The sequence below is a fragment of the Falco naumanni genome, chromosome Z (assembly GCF_017639655.2).
Source record: "Falco naumanni isolate bFalNau1 chromosome Z, bFalNau1.pat, whole genome shotgun sequence".
Classification (NCBI taxonomy): Eukaryota; Metazoa; Chordata; class Aves; order Falconiformes; family Falconidae; genus Falco; species Falco naumanni.
Genome location: NC_054080.1, coordinates 85,877,466 through 85,885,043, shown reverse-complemented (window position 1 = coordinate 85,885,043; position 7,578 = coordinate 85,877,466).

Here is a 7,578-nt window from a genome sequence, read left to right as displayed (position 1 = left end):
CCGCCTGGCCGCGCCCGCTGGGCCGGGCCTGCGCCACTGACAGGCGGCGCGGCCGCGCGGGCCCCGGCGCGGAGCGGGCTCGCCAATGGCGGAGCGGGGCGGGGCGGCGTGGGGCGGGCCCGCCAATGGCGGCGCGGCGCGGCGCGGGGCGGGGCGGCGGGCCGGGGAGCGCCCGGGCCTTAAAGACGCCGTGGCCCTTTGTAGGCGTCCGGCGTGTCTCGCTGTTGGGGCGCAAGTGCAGGGTTCCACCGGGCAGCACCGTGGCGGCGGCTCCGCTCCTCCTGGGGGACGGCCCGGCCCGACCCGTGCAGCGCCTCCGGGCCCCCGCGTCCCCTCAGCTCCCCTGGCCGCCTCCGGCTCCCCGTGTCCCCTCAGCTCCCTCAGTCCCCCTGACGCCCCTGGGGTCCCCTAAGGTGCCTCAGTCCTCCTGACCCCCTTAGGCTCGCCGCGTCCTCTCCGCCTCATCGGTCCCCTCGTGCTCGGCTCGGGAAGCGGCTGCCGCGGACGTGGCCGCCCCGAGTCCCGACAGGCGGCAGCGCCGCCCGGGCCGCCGGTGCCGGACCCGCCGCGCCAGCCCCGTGCTCCCGGCTGCCCGCCGTGCGGAACGGCGGCCTGGCCGCGCAGTTGTTGCCTTTGTGAGGAGGCGGCGCCGGGGGCCGGGGAGCCGTGACCCGTTCCCCCCCCCCCCTCCGGAGGGGGAGCGAGGGCCCGGCCAGACGGCCTCTCCGGCCGCTGCGCCCGCGGGAAGACCGCTCCGAAGTGGGCAGGGGACCGGGGGCTCCGGCTCCCTCGGCAGCGGGGGCGCCGCAGCCGCCGCGCTCGGCTCGGCTCGGCTCGGCTCGGCCCGGCCCGGCTCGGCCCGGCCCGGCCCGCCGTGAGAGGTGCGGGAGCCTGGCATCCCGTTCCCGCCGCTCCCCGGGGATCCCGTTCGGCAGGCCTGGCCCCGACTCACAGCACCGCGCTCCCCTGCCTCCCTGTTCGCTGTTTTAAACTGAGGCGCTGCGTCAACCCGCGCTGTTAGTTGCCTTAAATATGTCAGAGTACGGCCCAGGGAAAACGTGCCACGAGCATACAGCATACAACGAAGCGGTATGGTCACAAAAGAAATCTGTGTCCCCATGCCAGTCTGCTTTCGTGCAGCTGCGTGGTTCCTTTCACTGACGCATGCCCTGCCGTACACATGGACACGCATGTCTTCCCATGTCCGCAGCTTGCGTGCTGCCCAGGCCTCTCCCACTGGAAGGGGCTGCAGCACCTCCGCTCTGGGGGGCTGAGCCGGGAGGCACTGACCGGCGGCATTGCAGTGAGCAGGTTTGATTCACTTTGTGTTTGCCCTTGCCAAAACCACCTTGTGTGCGATGGCAGGGCCATTGGCTCAGAGCTGTGAGCCCCTCGTGCCAATCCAGTGCGTTGCTGGCAGCCAGCTTCGCCCGCCTCGTGGCTCCGAAGACCCCCTGTCCCCCAGGTATGCTGCTGCACGTGGGGACCCCACCACTGAACCACCCAGGGGAGGTGGGGAGTGGGGGCTGCACTGGCCGGGTGGCATCACTGGGAAGCAGCCTGCAGGGCCCCAAAGGGGCCTCGAGCGTGGCCGGAGCCCCGGAACATGGTGCGGTTCTGGGGCTGTGGGGAGAGGCAGGGAGGGCTGGAAGCAGGCAGGCAGGCCACAGAGGAGGTGAGCAGCCGAGGAGGCAGGCAGGAAGAGGAGGAGGTTGGCGGGGAGCGGGGGCATGGGACCAGGGCCTGTGGGGACTGGACCCCTCAACATGGAGCTGGCAAGCGGGGACCTGCCTGCTCCAGTCAGGCCCTGTGCCCTTTCCACCCTCCACTGTGGCAGCACCCATGCTGAGACATGTTGGGCCATGCCATGCCACCCCGGGCTCAGCCGTGCTGGACTGTGTGTGTTCAGATGGGTCAGGCTGTGCCATACCATCCCAGGCTGGGCCACGCTGGACTGGGCTGCACCATACCAGGCTGTGCCTGAGTCTGCCATGCCATGCCATGCTGAGCCATGCTGTGACTGACTGTAGGGTAGTACTGTGCCGTGCCAGGCCATGCAGCTGCTCCCATCCATGCGGTTCCCTCCACTGCCCCCCCACCCATTTAATCAGTAACACAGCAATGGCAGCTCCCAGCAGCCGTGCCCTTGTGTTTTATGTCATCCTTATCTCCACCTCTACATTTGTAAAGGTCCCACCCCCACTGTGTCTTTCTGGTAACGAAATGGGGGAAAATGGGGAGAAATGTCACTTTTTTAATAGGATCAGTGAGAGTTCAGCCTGAGTTGTACACTGGGGAGTAAAATTCAGAAAACAGCCAAGGGGGAGAGGTTATGCAGGAGCTGTGTGGCAGGGGCTGTGGGGAGTCGGGGGCAGGGGGGGGCGCTGTGGTGTGGGCAGCGTGCCCAGCCACCCGCCTGGGCCTGAGTACAAACAGGAACGGGTGCTGGGCACCTCTCTGCTTTGGAACATGCAGAAATACCATGGAGCTTGTAAAGAAATGCAGCTGCTGAGTAAAAATTGTTGAGTCCTGTCCAAAAATGGCTGTGTTTTATATTCTTCCAAGGTAAGACACCATGCATTACCTTGCCACTCTTGAGGGCACCTGCAGTCTCTTTACAAACAGGTTGTGTATGATAGCACTCAGTTTCCCTACAGATTTCCACTACGGATTCCCAAAGGCTAACAATCCATTTCCTTCCACACTGCTGTTGCCACATGTCTCTGAAGCTCATGGTGTTTTCCAAGCTGCTTTTTGGCATTAACCAAGTGCATATAAAATGAAGCTCCCCCCACCCCAGCTACCCCTGCCATTGTCAGCCTGTAGTAGAAAAGAAAAAAGAAAGGAAGAAGAAAAAGAAAGCCCTGGCATGAGGTGCCTTTGTTCAGGGCAAGTTATGCGTGAAATCTTTTTGTCCTTCCTAAAGGAAGGCAAAAGTTGCAGTTGATTTGGGGAAAAGAGAGGCAAGTGCAGCTCTCCCGAGGCAGAGGTAGGATGGCAGGCAGGAGGGGAGGGGAGTGAGTGGGCAGACTCCCATGGGAACCAGCTGCTGCAGGTGTGCTGGTGTCCTTTTCCTTTTTTCCCCCTGTCTTCCTTTTTTGCCTCTTTTCCCCCCTTTTTTCCTTTCCTTCCCCTTCCTTTTCTCCTTTCCCAGAAGAACTGTTGTTGGAAGGTATCTCTGGAGCCCAGGTGTTCCAACCCCTGCTCAAACCGTGTCACACAAGCGTGAGCTGGTGACAGGACATGCTTTTTTAGATACTCAGCTCCATCCCCTCCTGCTGTTCCTGGGAACTACCAGTACTCTCTTACAGAGTGGGAACCATTACCTAAAAATTAAGATTAATCATACTTTGAGTTGTAGCTCCATAGGTTTTGCAAAGATCTTCTAACACGTTTCATAACTTAAATGAAATACAACTTTTTGTTGAACAAAAAATGAACTGCACTATTTTGCTTGATTGTGTATTGATCCCCTTTCCTTCCAGAAAAGCCAGCTGCATTCAGCTATCTCAGTAAGCACCTACCGCCCCTTTTTGTGAGCTGGGGTGCTACTTGTCTTTGGTGGGGTCTGTGCCAATGGGCATGAGGCAAAGTTCCCCACCTCGGCAGAGCAGCAGAAGTGGGGCACCCCAGCATCAGGGAGCAGAGCTTGCCGTGGGCCGCTGTGGCAGGTATGCATGCTGGCACAGGAGCTGTGCAGGCGGAGGGAGCATTTGCCAGTGCCTTCGGAGGGCTGGGCTGCACCCGTCATTCCGATCAATTATGCTCTCTGTAAGTTAACAGAGGAAAGATGAGAAATTGATTTTTTTTTTTCCTGACAAAATGGTATTTTCAAAATTCAGGAGATAAGGCCTGACTTTGACCTTTTCTTTCTAAACTTACGCCTGATTATCGTGTTCCTTGATGATGCTATGTTACACATGGTAGTGTCTAATTCTGGCATCTTGCCAAATTGATGTAAAAATCTTCCTGGTAATCAACCCACAAACGTATAAGTATCAGTGCACAGCACAGCTGTAACCAACACAGCTGGTATATTGTGGCGCCGTGCTGCTCGTGTACCATGTTGCCTGTGCTCTGCCTGCTGTCTCACAGCCAGCGAGCAGTGCAGGCACTACTGTGGGGCTACAATGCAGTGGGGGCTGTGAAGGGCTGCTGCCAGCCCCGCTGGAGGCAGTGTGGCAGAGAGCTCTGCCCTTCTACCCCGTGGGTGCCGTATGCTTTGGCATCTGCCACGGGGCTCCTCAAGGCCCCTGCACCCACTAAACCTTCCCCCCTGTGTGACGGAGGGTGCTCGGGTGCCCTTTGGCACCCACGCAGAACAAACCCTTTCTGTCAGCTGTACCGCTGGCAGCAGGTGCAGGCATGGCTGGCAGGAGCGGTGCCGGACAGCCCGGGGTGGCTGGTCACTGCTTCCAGCCTAACGAGCTTGGGCTGCCCAGCGGGAAGCAGCATTCCCTGCCTGCGTGGCTGCCTTTGCCAGAGGCTTTCCCTCTGCTCTCGGGGGGCGGGAGGAGGGAGGTTTCTTTGTTAGCTTTCCTCCTCCCTCCCTGCAGCCTGGACTCCCCTGGCCGATGCTGGGTGCCCTTGCTTCCCTCAAAAGAGGTAGTGGTGCGGTGCCCAGGGGCTGGTGGGATGGGATGGACCTGGGGGCTGACCTGGCCTGGACACATTCACCCCAAGCTTTCTTGCTCAGCATCCTTCTTTTTTTGGCCATGGCTCCCCTGGGTATTTGCATTTTAATTCCTCCTCTTTTTTGTTCACTAGGGACTCAACTCTGCAGTTCCCTCCAGCACCCACACCCATCTCTGAGCGTGCAGAAGAGGAAGCCCTGGCCCTCCAGTGCTGCAAAACTGGCTGACTGACCCAAACCGCTCGTAAAAAGGTGAATCCACAGATTCATCACCTGCACTCACAGCCCTGCATGTTAGTGCTCATGTGCTCACGTTAGTGCTCGACATGGGCCACAGGCATGGGTGAGCTTTTCCTTAAAACACCTAGCATGAGTTGGCAAGAGATGGCACACGTCATTTTCACCTGCTTTTAAACAAATATTGCAAGTGTTTTCTTTGAGTGTTTTGAAACTGGTGTTGCAAGTCTGTTTTTCTCTGCAGAGGAGCCCGCTCCAGCCCCCTCTGATGTCTTCCCAATAATGGCAGCACAGCTGGACATGTGTCCAGGGGGCTTAACCTGTATTGGCCCCAGCTGTACCTCCTGCCCAGGACTAAGTTTTGCTTGTGAGAAGCAGAATCAACCTTCCCTGTGATTTTTCTCCTCCCAGGCAGGATTTCAGTTATTTAGAAGTAAAAGATAAGTCAGACAATATGAGATTTTTTTTTTCCCCAGAGATTTTCAGAGGGGCAGTCTGGAGGGTAAAACAGGCCTGAGAAAGCTGAATCCAGCGTTATCAGTGCAAACTAATAGCAGGAAAAAAGGCTCTGAGGTTACCTGAGGGAAGTGAGACACTGCCAGCACCCTATGGCCCTGGCACAGAGGCACAGAGGCTCTGGGAAGCCTTGCTCAGATTTATTAGTGGGCAGATGAATTGGGGGTTTCTGCTCTGTGCCTCCCATGGGACAGCTCTGGTTCGGTGCACCCTGGCCTCACTGCAAGAGGGACAGTGCGGCTGTCCTGGCGTGGCTGATGGCACACTTGGCTGGTGAGGACCATGGTTAAAGATTAAAACTGGATCCAGTTCACAATATTTATCTTGGAAGCAGGAGGGCTTGTTTGGTTTGTGGGAAGTGTTGGGAAACGATGATGCTGGCATGGAGACACCCAGCAGGGCTGGCCCCCACAGGGTCCCGGGGTCCCGGCAGACCTCACACGGTGAGCTGGGGATGTGGCAGTGCTGGCGCCGTGGGCAGGACAGGGAGAAAACCCAAGGGAGGGGCCCGCATCAGCGGGTGCACCCCACAGTTAGGACATGGCTGCTCCCCTCTGATGCTTTGCACAGTGTCCTACCTCCCAAACAGAGACAGTGGCACCTGCCTTTCCCCCATGATCGTTTGAAGGATAAATATATTAGATACTAGTGATGGGAAGCATGCAAGTAGCATAGACAGATACTGCTTTTTCATTTGTATTGCACTAAACGTTACTTACTAGAACATTTTTCAAAGATTAATAACTGCTTGCCAAATCTATTAGCCCTACTCTGGAAAAACCCAGCCAGATGAACTGGGACAGAAAGCCATCCAGTTTATGCAAAAACATGGGATTTAGATATATTTTGGTGGTGAGAGTGCCTGACGTGCACAAGAATGACACAGGATATTCAGGAGCTAACTTGCATTTGTGCTGTGCAGGCCAGGCAAACCTCTTTAGAGCAATTTGTGCACCAGAACAAATCAAGAACAAGCTGTCGCAGAGATGTCTTGAGGTGGGTTTGAATGCCTTCCATTCAGAGAGCAGAAATGCTCTGAGAAACAGGGCTTTGGTCAGCGCAGGCAGGAGGTCTCAGTCAGCTCCATCCACATGAGCTTTACCCTGATGCTACTCCTGCCTCGGCAGTCAGACTTTATATTCAAAATTAGATTGAATGAAGTAGTATATACGTGTTGCAGAATACTGACACTGCATTAATTGGAAGTGAACTGGCTTATGTGACAACTGATTTCTGGTTTTCGTATATACAATACAAAGAAGCTGCTTGGAATTTTTAGATATTCTGGTTAGCACCTAAATTATAACTTTTTGTGTAATTTTGGTGTTTAGAATATCCCCTAGTGACTATTGCTGGGCAATGAATGCTGACAATGTGGATGGATTTGGCAATTGTTTAGGCTTCAGTAGTGGTTAAAGGGAGAACTCACATGGTTCCCACCTAGACAGTGCTTCCCAAAGACCTCCACCGCTGCCAGGGTTTTGTTAAGTCTTAAATCTAGAGGGATGGGGGGGACGCAGGGTACTCCTGTGCTGCTCTTGCAGGCACTGAAATAGGCAGTAAAAAGGAATTTGTAGACACAGGGAAAATGTTCCCCTTACTGGACAAGCTTTTAATTTCATAAATGCATAAAAGGATCTGATACCCACAAGCTGCCTGTAATAAAAGGCTAGAGACCCAACGGTGAGAAAATAACCACTGGGAGAAATTAAAAATAAGGCAGCAGTTTCTGCAGCAGTACAACTTCTTAGTTTAAAATCTTGAAGCACTTGAATCCATTAGCACTGCCTTTCATTTGCAGCACATGGGCATGGCACCCTGTGTGCCATGCTTAGGGCAGCACAGTGCACCTCTGGCCATGGGGCTGCTCTGGCCCCTGCCAGCCGGAGAGACTATCTATGTGAGTTTACAGAAACTTCCAAAAACCCATGGCAAAGTTTCTCACAGGATCCAGTAAGGACACCGAGCAGTGTTGGAGCAAGCAGGAAGTCATCTCTTGGCCTGGGAGCTGGCCACAGGGCAGAAATAGAGCAGGAAGGATTGATGGGCTTTGACACAGCAGGATGGCAGCTCTCAGGGCTCCAGACCCACCGGCAAGGAGGCCAAGTGCTCTGCAGGGAGGAAAAGCTGTCTGTGGGTAGCAGAGGCTGTCATCAGTGCTGTGCCGTCTCAATGGGAGGAGGTCTCGAGGA